Here is a 14,259-nt window from a genome sequence, read left to right as displayed (position 1 = left end):
TTTAATAAACTGTTCAGTAAGATACGAAATGATAATAATAACAATATCAAAATAACTCAAAAAATACGTGTAAGCTTATCAAAAGTATTTAACTCGTTCCAAAGAATTATCAACCCAGTTATGAGTTGCTACTTTGTATTTCAAAAAAGCTCGTTTAGGGTAAGTAATAACTTATTGTAAGCTGTCATTTTGTTATTGTATTAGTTACACGCATTTTTGTAATAACCACAACATATTCATCCGTTAATTACCTTAATTGGAAATAAAATATTCTATTTACGTGTTAGGCTACCTGTCATTCATAGCCATCAAACGTTCTTCACGATATTTCACTGTCTCACAAGAACGTGAAATAGAGTTCCGAAAGAAAAAGTAGAGGTTTTTGGTAGCTAATACGCGTGAGTCGAGTGTTATTACAGTTTATAATTACATTTTCTTACAGAGCCTATTAATAACTTGTGTATAGCAGTTTTTATTATCTTATTGGTGGTGGAGTATTTTTTACTAGTAAGTATTTATTTACAATTTAACATAGATATCTAATTGCGTGCCTACTAACTTAAACTTACTACCAACTTATCCATTATGGATATAACCCCCCCAGAACCTCCGGATCCACCGGATATTCCATTGCCTGGATCGAAACGTCGTTTACAGGACAGCACAACACATAACGCAAATGCAGTCTCTAAAAAGACAATTATTGATACCGATATAGCTTCTGCATCCATACAGAATATATATAATCACCCAACTTTAGTTGTGGGGATTAAAGAATACACCTCATTAGATAAAGGTTATTATTCATGTTTCCCGCACTGAAGAAGATCGCTCTTCAGGTTTAACAATAAGACCTATAAAATTTGGTCAACTTTTACACAGACAAGTTGCCAACATGTGCCCGAATGGTATTAAAAAAGTTGGTAGGAATATAATAGCAGTAATCTTCAAATCAATTTCTTGCGCCGCTTCTTCTCTCTCAGAGCGCCATTTGTTTCCGAAGCGGTATTAGTATCTAGTAGTTATAGAAATGAAATCAAAAAGATTTCTAAAGGAATAAATTTTGAGAAAAGAAATGCCTTTTATGCCTTTTAGTAGTTACATAGTTACCTATGATGCGAGATAACCACGTGATAATTTGTTTTGTTGATGCTGAAGGTTATGTTTCGAGGATTTTGAAATTTGTTCTCTTTTCTGGTTTGTGTATGCGGGTGAGTGGCTTTTTAGAAAACTTAATGTAGCAAACAAATGATAAATGTTAAAATAAAATAATCCACTTAAAATACCATAGGTTATTGTTCAATTTTGTTGAATAACGTTATTGTTTTGACTTAGAAGACTACGGTAAGTCTTCACTTACCGTAGTCTTCTACCTTACCTTCGGTAAGAACCGTGTTTATGTCTTGTGACAATATAACATTTAAATATTTAAATCATAGTAATGTAACGCAAATGAAACGCTCATATAGATCGTGTTTACGTATCTAGTAGTAATTGAGAAAATTTAAAATATTGGCTTTAATGTTTGAGTAGTGAGTACATTATTTCTAATTATTATATTAGTTTGTGTAATTGTTTGTGGATTGGATTCAAATGAGATTTTCTTTTATGAAAATAATTTTATACTACAGTCAATATTTAGAAGAATTCGGTTTAAAGACATTTATGCTCATAAGATTTAACATATAATCACTTACATCGGAATTTTACATATACAATATAATATTAACTTAGGTTTCTATGACTAAGCATGCTAAACAAACAAAGTGAACAATTACAAAAAATTTTGGTACATATAAATTGCTCAACAAAAAAGCATAATTAACTTCTGTTAATTAAATAAAAGATGCCGTGTTAAATATAGCTGAGGTAAATTTCTCTGGCTTACTTCAATACGGGGTGGTCACTTTCACTTCACTTTCATTACCACAGTTACTACAACACCCGAGAATTAAATTGTAGTTTCCTGAAAATCATATTTACTACTTGAATGAAAATATTTCAGTGCAATAACTACGAATTAAAATTTTAACAGCGATTTATAAAATTTTCATAGTTTCATTTTGGATCTAGTTTTGATAGAAGTAATGAGATATTACTTCAGGGTTATTACGTACGTAGGGTACGTAGCGTGAACCGCGAGTGATGTCACTTGCAACTTTGCGTTATATTCTCAGTTTATCATTATGTCAAATCGTTATCTAGACAAGAGAGACTAGACCAATATTTATTATTTATATGTTATTGTGCCAAGTACTAATGCTTTCACACAGAAGAACATGAGTCTTCTTGTGTATGGACTAGATCACAGGTGACGCCTGTTACCTAAGTGCAAATGTAATGATGTACAAAAGAGACGAGGGACAACGAGGAACGTCTGTGTTAAGCTGTGACCGGACTGTGACAGTGTGACCTGTGTTTACCAGATGATGCCTGGTAGTCCGGTAACAGGTTATGCCTGTGAGGACTTAGTTATATAATTAATTAGATTTTACGGGTGACGCTATGAAGTTTTTTATTCGGGTGACGCCCGTACTATGATGTTTTGTATTCGGGTGACACCCGTACTATGAGGTTTTGTATTCGGGTGACGCCCGTACTATGAGGTTTTGTATTCGGGTGACGCCCGTACTATGAAGTTTTGTATTCGGGTGATGCCCGTACTATGAAGTTTTGTATTCGGGTGACGCCCGTACTATGAGGTTTTGTATTCGGGTGACGCCCGTACTATGAAGTTTTGTATTCGGGTGACGCCCGTACTATGAGGTTTTGTATTCGGGTGACGCCCGTACTATGAGGTTTTGTATTCGGGTGACGTACGTACTATGAGGTTTTGTATTCGGGTGACGCCCGCACTATGAAGTTTTGTATTCGGGTGACGCCCGTACAGTGAAGTTTTGTATTCGGGTGACGCCCGTACTATGAGGTTTTTTATTCGGGTGTCGCCCGTACTTTGAACTTTTGTATTCAGGTGACGCCCGTACTATGAGGTTTTGTATTCGGGTGACGCCCGTACTATGAAGTTTTGTATTCGGGTGAAGTCCGTACTATGAAGTTTTGTATTAGGGTAACGCCCGTACTATGAGGTTTTGTATTTGGGTGACGCCCGTACTATGAAGTTTTGTATTCGGTTGACGCCCATACATTGAAGATTTGTATTCGGGTGACGCCCGTGCTATGATGTTTTGTATTCGGGTGACGCCCGTACTATGAAGTTTTGTATTGGGATGACGCCCGTACATTGAAGATTTGTATTCGGGTGACGCCCTTACTATGATCTTATGTATTCGGGTGATGCCCGTAATCTGAAGTTTGTATACGGGTAACGCCCGTTTTCTGAAGTTTGAAGACAACTCATAAGACATCCGTCTTATTACAAAACGAGTTTTAAGACTAAACCATACATCACCTTTGGTACTATAGTTAAAACCACTAAGACCCTTTTTGGTCTACGAAGGTCTAACTTTTTGACACACGTCAAACTTCATTGAATTTTATTTTGAGGTTACTAGTTCTTCAAAAAATCGCTATGGATAACTTCTTACTTTGAAAAAAAAAAACATAAGTTAAGTAAATGATAACCTAAACAAACCATATAATGTGTGTAGTTTGTGATTCAGGCTTATTAATTATGAACATTGTGATAACGTGGCGTGTTTGTTCTCATTATTCCAGAATATTTTGAGAATGCAGGTTAAAAAAAGATTAGTGGTTGGTGTTTTCTCTGGAAAATAGTGGAAGACAGTGGTAATTCCTATACTCCCGAATTTATTTACACCTTTACTAAGCCTCACAACACCACAAGAAGTAAAGCACAACAGATGCCATTTCCGTACCCGAAATACAGTGGAATGATGTTTTGGTCTCTGGAATCAACAGTTTGTCCAGAAGCATGTATGGAAATATAGACAGTAAAAAGTGACAATTGTGGAAGATGATCTGTTTTCTGTCGAGGAAGAAATTTTCATGAAGAGCATGATCCACTCTACTAGAGTACCAATAGAACAAGTCTTTACAAGTACATTAAAAGGCAATATTAGGAGAAGGCAATTTATTGAAACCTATTTTTAGTACATAATATTTATATGTACCAAAATTCTTGTGCATCTAATTTCTTTTTATAATAATTCCGATTTTCTATTTCAAGTGCCAATTTTGTTGATGTTAAGTAATTGTTAATCAAATAATATAAATTTTATATCCTTATTCCATCATTTCGAGTTGTCTTTGTTTAAAGTCTATGTTGCTTTTTATAATTAGGCTATGATCATCAGATCTGTAAATTTTTTATTGTAAGTAATGCATGTTAAATTCTTCTTCCATGTGATGAGTATCATCTGGTACCTGGACTATGCTCGCCATGAGGGAGTGACGCGACCGAAGAGGCGCCGCTATCCATACGTTTCTATACTACATGTAGATATGTCTCAATAAAGACCATTTAATGAAAAGTTGTTTTTGTTATTCAAAATATGCAAGTAGTATATTATGTAGTAGTAGTAGTCTGCCTGGTGGGAGTACTAAAGTATCCTAGAACATGAGAAAATTGTGGTTTTACACGAAGAAGACCGCTGTTGTTAGTTGAGCAGTAGGTAGCATTTAACAGACTTCAAAAAAGGAGGTTTTTTTTTATGGAATAGGAGGACAAACGAGCGTACGGGTCACCTGGTGTTAAGTGATCATCGGCGCCCACATTCTCTTGCAACACCAGAGGAATCACAAGAGCGTTGCCGGCCTTTAAGGAAGGTGTACGCGCGTTTTTTGAAGGTACCCATGTCGCATCGTGCCAGAAACACCGCACAAGGAAGCTGCTCAATTTGACGAGTATATATATATTTTGGTTCAATTATGTTTCTTACTTTTTTATCTGACCGTTTATTTATACATATAAATATGTATGTACGTGTATATATTAGAATGATTTTGTTTCAATTTTTTGTGTAGGTATTGATCTCTAAAAGTCAAGCAAACGGGGTCGTAACATAACCCCAAAACTTCTTAAAAAAACAAACTTAACTTATGACTCCCAACTTTATAAAAAAAAGAAAAATAGCCCCAGCATTTCTTTAAGATTTGTCCTACCCAATGTAACAAACTTGTATTAACTTTTAAAATCTTATCCGCCATATTACAAAAAACTATATAGGTACGGGCTTAAACCAGAACTAAATGAACCAGCTTTGTTACGGTCCTAAAATTAGTACCGGGTTAAAATCGTGTCATTATTACAAAACGTAGACCTACTATGGACCAACTAGTACCAGAGATAGTCATGGTTTCAAAAAATATGCACAGGTTAAAAATAAAATAACCAAAAAAAAAGATTAAAAGAGTGAACAACAGTTCACTGTTTCAGATCACTTATTCGGGCAAGTTCCGTTTCATTTAGCGATATTATTTTATTTAAAAACCATAATAACAAAAAATTACCTTCTACTTATGATTAAATACCATATTTCACCTATAATTTAGTTAAAATTAGATAATTTATTTAAAATAGTGTACAGATTAATTTAAAGAATTTTGCTGGCGTGCTTTTGACGTGGCGACCTTTAAAACCGGCTCGTAAACGTATAAAGGAATAATAATGTCGAGCGCGCGAATTTTGAGCGTTCAAGTTCCTACATTGAAAATTAATGTTTGGAGAGTTAGTTAGACCTACCTGTCAAAACTGAAGTTTTGAATCTTCAGTATATCCTCAACTTTATTTAACGTCCTACATAATATTATATTGTAACATTTATGATATTATACTACTTCTGTTTTGATTTAATATTTTATTATTTAAGGAAATTTTAAGTCAACTAATTACCGAGTCAGAACATATTAGGTACTGAATGATTGAGTGATGATAAATAATGAGGTAAATCAAGAGTCTAGTATGATAGCTAACAAAGATAATTTGGAAATTATCAATCAGGTGGATTTCTGGAGACCCTTTTGTTTAAAATACAAAATATTAACTTTCTACTAACCTAAGTACTTACTAGTACTTTCAGCAAACCTTCACTGCATATCGCAATATATTTTTAATAATGACCCAAATTCTATCAAAAATAAAGAGAAACCTCCGTTACTAAGCTACTTTAAATATATTAATTATTTGACCAATGTTACCCTTATTTAACATAAGTATTAATAATTATTAGGACTGAGACATTACAACAAGTAAATAAATAAGTAAACAAACAAACAAAAAATTACACTTATAAAATGTTAAATATTTTACCATGTACAACCCATTTGTAAAAGTCAGCTTTAATGAATTGGCAAGAAACTTATTGCCACTCTTACAAATAACTATTTACAACTTCAACATTTTACATTTTATTTATGCAATATGATATTCAAACTGATGCAAAAAAATACTTGAAAGTTTTGACTTGCGAGAGTTAAAAATAATTAGTTGTAATTATAATAATAATAATAATAATAATAAATCATTTATTTCAGAGCAAGTCCATATCACAAAATAAAATTACAAATAAGATATACTTAAATATAAGTGAAGTTTAAAACATAAGATATAAAATATAAAACAAAAGTGTACAATTAAAAATAATAAAATTACACACGGTCATATTTGATTCTCGCTGTGGTACACGGACAACCAATGCCTGAAGAAATGACTATCTGGGCAATCACCGATGGTTCGAAGGATACGATTCTGAGCGCCGCGCAGACGACTCCAGAACGACTCGATGCGGAGACGCATTATCGCAAAAAAATCGGCAACTCCTGCCTGGGCGAACATGCCCGATGCGCTACAGTAAGGAGGTTTTTTCATTAATATTCGAAAAGCGTTATTGTACTGTATTCTGAGTGAGCTATATGATTTTCTGTTATATGATGACCAAATTTGACAGGTGTAAAAATTTTGACAAAAAGTTGTAAACAAAGTAAGTTTAACCTGATCATTACATTTGGCGAACCTCCACGCGAGCATGTTGCACCGTACTGACAGGGCTCGCCTTTCCCGTTCCATATCCTGGTCGTCCTTCAAATCATCGGTAAGTATGTGCCCCAAGTATTTAAAGGAACCTACAACTCGCACTGGCGTGCCATCTAAACAAACTTCCGGTATCCTCTCCGGGCCTCTTTTCCATTTAAATATCACCATTTCTGTCTTCTTGGCGTTGTATTTAAGACCATGTGATTCAGCATATTTAACACATACACCAAGAAGTTTTCGGAGACCTCTGATCGATGGACTGAGGAGGACCATATCGTCAGCGTAATTCAGGTTATTTACACACAAATCCCCGATATGACATCCGACTCCGGTCCTCCTCAGTTCAGAGATCAGGTCATTTATATACAAATTGAAAAGGTCGGGAGAGGTCAACCCCCCCTGCCGCACACCGCAAGCTAGCCTATAATCACTAGAGAGCGTGTCGGCCCATCTAACATTGTTAATTTGGTTCTCGTACCAGTACCGCAACAGATCCACAATACTGTCATCAACATCCGTTTTAGCAAGTTTCGACCAAAGTAAATCATAGTTTACAAGATCGAAAGCACGGCTAAGATCTAGGAAACATGCATATACAGAGGTTTCTCGAGCAACGTAATAATTAACGGTATGCTTCAAGCTAAATATTGCGGAATCTGTCCCGAGACCAGTACGAAAACCAAATTGAGCATCATCTATCTCGATCTCCCTTACCAGTGCGGGTTGTAGCAGTCTCTCGAGTATCTTACCAATAATAGTTCCAAGTGAAATAGGGCGATAATTATTTAATTTAGATAAATCACCAGTTTTATTTTTAGGGACTGGAACCACTACGGTTCTCATAAGGTTGCACGGCAGGTATCCATATTTTAGGCATGCATTAAATAGTTCGGAAAGAACTCTAAATATTTCAACACCCGCACACTGTATATGTTCAATACTGAGGTGGTCGAAGCCAGGTGACTTTCCCCGCTTCATTTGACGCACTACAGTCGCGACGTCGTTAGGTGAAAAAGTCGGAGGTATATGAACAGCCCCGACGGTGGCTGCCTCAGTCACAGACAAAGCAGTGTGGGTGGGAGCTGATGGCTCAACCTTGAAATGCTTAGAGAACAGGTCTGCAATATCCTTCCGATTTTCCAAATTTTCAACTGTAATTGGCGCACTAGATTTACCATTTAAAACTCTAGTATCTTTCCAAAATTTTACAAAATTTTTATTCTTTCTGCTTTCGGCTAAAATATTCATTTTAATAGATTCTTCGTTATCCTGACACCACCTTAACTTTTTCTTAAAAATTTTACGGCTATTGCACATTCTTTCAAATATAAAACCGGTTCTAGGCTTACCGTTATTAAGCCAACATGTGAAGTCTTGGCGCGCTTTTGCATGACTTGGTAGTTCCAGCCCACTACTTTTTTGTTTTTCTGACGACCACAGCGAGTACCACTAGTTAAATGGATGCAGTGTAAAGTACATTTATAATTTTAGCATAAAAAGTGTCAATAGACGTATTAAAACATATATCACTAGATAAATTATCACAGTTCAGAGACATAGTCATAAAATTATAATTACATGTTTTATTATACTGATCAATTTGTTCATCATTTCTTTTACCCCATTTTATCTTAGTATTAATAATATTTGGCACATCGGTCACTCTAGATTTTGATATGATTACATTCATATTACAATACATCAATAGTGGGAAATGATCTGACCAATTAACATTGTAGTCTACTTGTACTTTATTTACTGTGTCCCACGCAGCATAAGTAGTTAGACAGTGGTCTAGCCAGCGTCGTGAGCCATGGGCGTCACTCATAAACGTGAAGGTATGAGAGTTAGATCCTAGAAACTCCATATCCGCACACAACAACTGCTGTTCCGTACAAAATGATAACATTTCATCAGCGAATCTGGTACCGGGATGTGAGTTGAAGTCTCCTAGTACGTAAGACACTTATTAAGGGTTCCGACTCTGGTAGAGCCGGTACCCTCCTGGGGTAAAATCTTTTGAAGATCCGCTGTGATATCCGGGTGGAGGGGGGGGGGGGAATGGCTACCGGTCCTCGACACTAACCTATGCGAAACATAGCGGCACTAGGCCGCAACTTCACGCCGGTATTCTGCGCGAGTGTGGTAATTAATCCGGACGAGTCTGGCCCGATTGTGCTCTCGTCAAAAGACGGCAGCGTGACTCTCCCACTTCTAAAAAGCCCTTAGTCGCCTCTTACGACACCCTTGGGCCTCGGACTCCCCTATTCTTTTACGCCCCGGGGAAAGTACAGGGCAAACTTTGCATACATTGTAACTGATATGATTTGTAAAAAGATGAATTTGTAAATGTTGTTTTAAAAGACTGGCAATGGGTTTCTTACCTCTTCACATTAAAGCTCAACTCTTTCCAAAGTGTGGGTAAATATAAACAGAAAAGAATACTTTTGACATTCATAAATGTCATTTCCCTGACCTACATGAATAAAGTGATTTTGATTTGATATTGGAGTAAGAAGTGAAGATCGTCTATTTTTTAAATTAGTTTTCTTCAAGTGGAATTGGTATTCGTAGTGTCGTCTCGACTTGGTTATGTCAAATCCGAGTTTTAATACGCATTACGCTTCTAAAGCTGTTTTACATGTTACGTAAAAGGGCGTTTTGTGTCAATAACTTGAGAGGAACTTCACTTGTATAAGTAACCAAGGCTTTTTCTGGACTATTTACTTCATTCCGGTTTAATATTCTTTTTCTTTAATTTCTAACCATGTCTCGTGTGTAATTAATTTATGTTGACATTCTAAATCACCTCTCCTTCCCATCTTCCAAACAAGTAATTATATCATTAGGGAGAACTTTAAAAATGTAATCAATTTAGTCTTCTATCACGTTGGCTTGTTTTATATCTTCATCTATTTGATTCAACTTCTTGGATCTCTTTGTGTCTCACCTTTGGAGTATTTGCTTCGGTAATAACTTCGATTAAGGTATTTTTTTTGCCTGCGCAGAGTACTTTCTGAGTACACATTTTTCAATAATCTGGTCAGTCACTGTCATAATATCATCGCATCCGAAAATTTATATTTATAATATTGTCGTCTTAGTTGAACTGAATATTTTTCAAATCTCTTGGATTTTTTTTTTCATTTACCAAAATTTTCATCTAACATCTTTAATATACGCCAAGGATTCTCTTGCCTTCGAGGCGCAAGTAATAAATATAACATCCGTTGAAGTAATTCACGGGCAGTTGACAAGTGGAAAGACTAAAACAAAATATATATTTGCCATATATCGACCACCAAAGAAAAACAAGTTAACCTTTATATATGAACTTCAAAACATAATAAAACCTATACCAAATACCGAAAATATAATCTTGATCGGCGACACCAACATAAATACTCTGAACGGGATCACAAACCCAGTAACGACGAAATACAAAAACAGCCTGTGTGAATGGGGCCTTCAATGCGTAATACCCAGCAGTGAAGTTACACGCGAAGCGATAGTGGACGGGCGGAGTGACACGTCGTGCTTGGATCACGTGTGGGTACGAGCGAGATACATAGACGGCGATGCAACTTCATTTGTACTCGAAACTCACGTGTCGGACCATCATGCAGTAGGACTGTCATTAAACTTGTCTAAGAGTGAAGGAGATAGTCGCGCTTTAATATCAAGCAGTAAAGACAGTGTCATTAGGCGAACAATTATTAGTGATAAGTTATCAATTGAAACGTCCGGGCAACTAGAGCGGCTTTTTTCTTTAGTGCAACGAAAGTTTGACGAGTACGATTGGACGCAACTGTATGTATTAGAATGTCCACTAATATTATTTCAATTATTGTGTAGTATTTTTAATAATATTTATAAGGCTTGTGAAGTTACTGTAACTGAACAGAATAAAAGATTAAGACAACCATGGATAGATCACAACTTGTATTCGATGTTAATACGTAGAAACTACTTATTTAGAATTTGGAAAGCGGAACCAAAAAACATGAATAAGCGTTTAGAATACACACGGTATAGAAATAAAGTTAATAAATTAATTATTGAGGCAAAGAATAAATATGGACAGTCAGAAATATTTAAAATGTAATGGGGATTTTAGAAAAATATGGAAAAATTTAAATGAATGGTTGGGTCGGCATAAAACTAGTTTAGATAGTGTTATTATGAAACATTTAGGGAAAGTACAAAGCATCGAGGATATTTGTAATAATTTTACACAGACATTTACAAAAGAAATACATGATATTAAACATATATGTAAAACAATTTTTTTAGATAGACAGGAGTACGTATGTCAAAGTAGTGTAAGTTTCAGGTTTATGAAGGTATTGCCGTCAGATGTAGAAAAAATTATAATTTCATTATCAAGTAGAAAATCACCAGGCTTAGTCCCATATTAGCTAATTTCATTAATACGTGTTTAACGAAAGGCGTATATCATGACCAGCTTAAAAGTGCTATTATTCGCCCTATATACAAGTCCGGAAGCCACATAGAATACGCCAACTATAGGCCTATAGCAATATTATCAGTAATTGATAAAATCGAGGAAAAAATAATAGTGGGACAAGTAAGTAAATTCTTGGATTCTCGTAACACGGGTTCAGAAAAGGAAGGAGCACTACCACTGCCCTTACCAGCTTTACCGAGTATGTAAATGAAGCATTAGACTCAGGTGAACAGCTGATAGCGCTCTTTATTGATTACAAAAAGGCTTTCGACACTCTGGACCATAATATACCTACTACTACAGGCCATGCATGAATGCGGGATACGTGGCCCTACTAATAATTAGTTTAGAAGCTGAAGTTTATTTGGCTCATAGGAAAATACGTACTATCATAAATGGAGTCGCTGGGGAGGACGCAGTAGTGAGTTGAGGTGTCCCGACCGGAGCAGTATTTGCGCCAGTAGGGTATGTAATGCATGGCAATAGTGTGGCAAACGTAGTTAAAACCTGTCAAGTATTTATGTATGCGGATGATATGTGTGTAATATACCGGTCAAAAGATATCTCTATTGTACAAAAAAACGTGCAGATCGACTTTCAAAATATCACGAAGTGGGCTCATGACAACGCTATTATTCTTAATTTCAATAAAACAAAATGCATGCATATACATTCACCACATAACAAAAACGCAAAAAATATTAATCGAGAGCATCTTACCATAATAGGACACACATATGATTGTTTACATAGGAATAAACACGTAATAATACAAGTAATTGTATGATGCTGAAATATGTAACAATTTTCAAATATTTAGGTCTCAACATTGAAAAAAACTTTAACTGGGCAATGCATGTATCCAATGTTTGTTATAAATTAAGATCTGTACTAGGAAAATTTTATCACTTAAAGAAAATATTAAATTTAGACACATTAAAAGTCGTATACTACGCGCTTGCAGACTCATTGATTAATTATGGTTTGGTAGTGAATGGGCGAACATTTATATCTTACATTAGAGACATTAAGAATCTACAAATTCGGTTGATTAAATATTGAGTAAGTAATAAAGTAAAAATGGCATGCAAAAAAGAGTACAATAAGTTATTTTGTATTTTGAAATACTACCGATTGAACAGAAGGTCGAATATTTAATAGGCGTGGAATACTACTATAGTGATAAATCAAATCAAATCAAATCAAAATCAGTTTATTCAAGTAGGTCACGAAAATGACACTTATGAATGTCAAAAAAAATAAAATATTTTTCTTATTGAATCTACCGCTACTTCGTAAAGGGTTGAGCTAATGAGAAGAAGTAGCAAGAAACTCATTGCCACTCTTTTATATCAAGATTTACAGATCATTACAATTACAATATAATATGTAAAATGTAAAATGATGCAACAAACACACTCAAACGTCAAATAGTCAATGTCTTACACGAGTAAGTCAAAAAAATAAATGTAAATTAATACAAAAGTTATTGAGTACAGTTGCTGCATTATCCACATACACCATAAATCAATAAAGGTATTCTGTGAGCATTTTATAAGCGATTATAAATAAATAAACATGTATATATCCATACATATATATATATATATACACAATAACTTTTAAGAATCTGAAACCTAGTCCCCGGCAACAGGATCATCCCGCCACCACAAGCAGCTCCCGTTCACGAGAATGACGCATGAGCCAGCCATCGCCTCCCTCAACCATATTTTAGGGAAGGGGACGACCCGTCCCATGTCGCCACCACAAGCAGTGACATTTAAGAAAGCTTGATGAAATCTGTTACGAGAACTCAGCAAACAACAATAAAATAATCCTAATATCATGCAATACTCACCAAATAACTCTACTTACAATTTGACAATTCTGCTTAAGCTTGTAATTAATATTATATTTTTACTAACAGTAATCAAAAGCTCAATCTTTTAGGGTAATCTAATCAAAATCACCTTATTCAGGCAGGTCAAGGAAATGACTTTTCTTTTTATATCCACCTCCTTTGAGGGTTGAGCTTTAATAAGAAGTGGCAAGAAAGTCTTTGTGGCAATCACTCACAAATCATTTCAGTTACAATATATGTAAAGTGATGCAGCAATAATACTCAAACTACAAATACTCAAAAAAAATGTAAATTAATACGTAAAAAACAAGAGCTATTGAGTACATTCACGGACGACTACTACTGTATCAACAATAATACCAGGCCATGGTACAGTAGATGCATCAATTCACACACACCGTAAATAAATAAAGGTATTTAGCGACCATTTTATTAGCAATTATAAAAATTTTAATTTTAAAACCATGAGGCAGAGTTTCCGGCTACAGGATCATCCTGCCACCGCAAGCAGCGCCCGTTCACGAGCATGACGCATGGGCCAGCCATCGCCTCCCTCGACCATATTTTAGGGAAGGGAACGACCCGTCCCACGTCGGCGCCACAAGCAGTGACATTTAAGCGAGCATGATGAAAACTGTCACAGGAACTCAACCAAATAACTAAAAACAAGAATGTTCATCTAAACTATATTCAACAACACTCACTTATAATTTGACCATTTTGCTTTTAGTATAAATTATAAATTTTTCAAAAATTATTCACAATTATAAATACTATTATATTTAATTAAGGGTAACTAAAGCTCAAATATTTTAGAGCAATTCATACCCATGTTTTCTTATCATCTAAATAATCCTTTAAATTGTAATATGATTTTTCCATAAGTTTATGTTTAATATAGGCTTTGAACTTGTTCAGAGACATTTCCATTATGTTCTCAGGAAGCTTATTATAAAATCTAACGCAATTACCGATGAA

This window comes from Leptidea sinapis, chromosome 37 (assembly GCF_905404315.1).
Source record: "Leptidea sinapis chromosome 37, ilLepSina1.1, whole genome shotgun sequence".
NCBI lineage: Eukaryota > Metazoa > Arthropoda > Insecta > Lepidoptera > Pieridae > Leptidea > Leptidea sinapis.
This window is presented reverse-complemented; position numbering follows the sequence as displayed.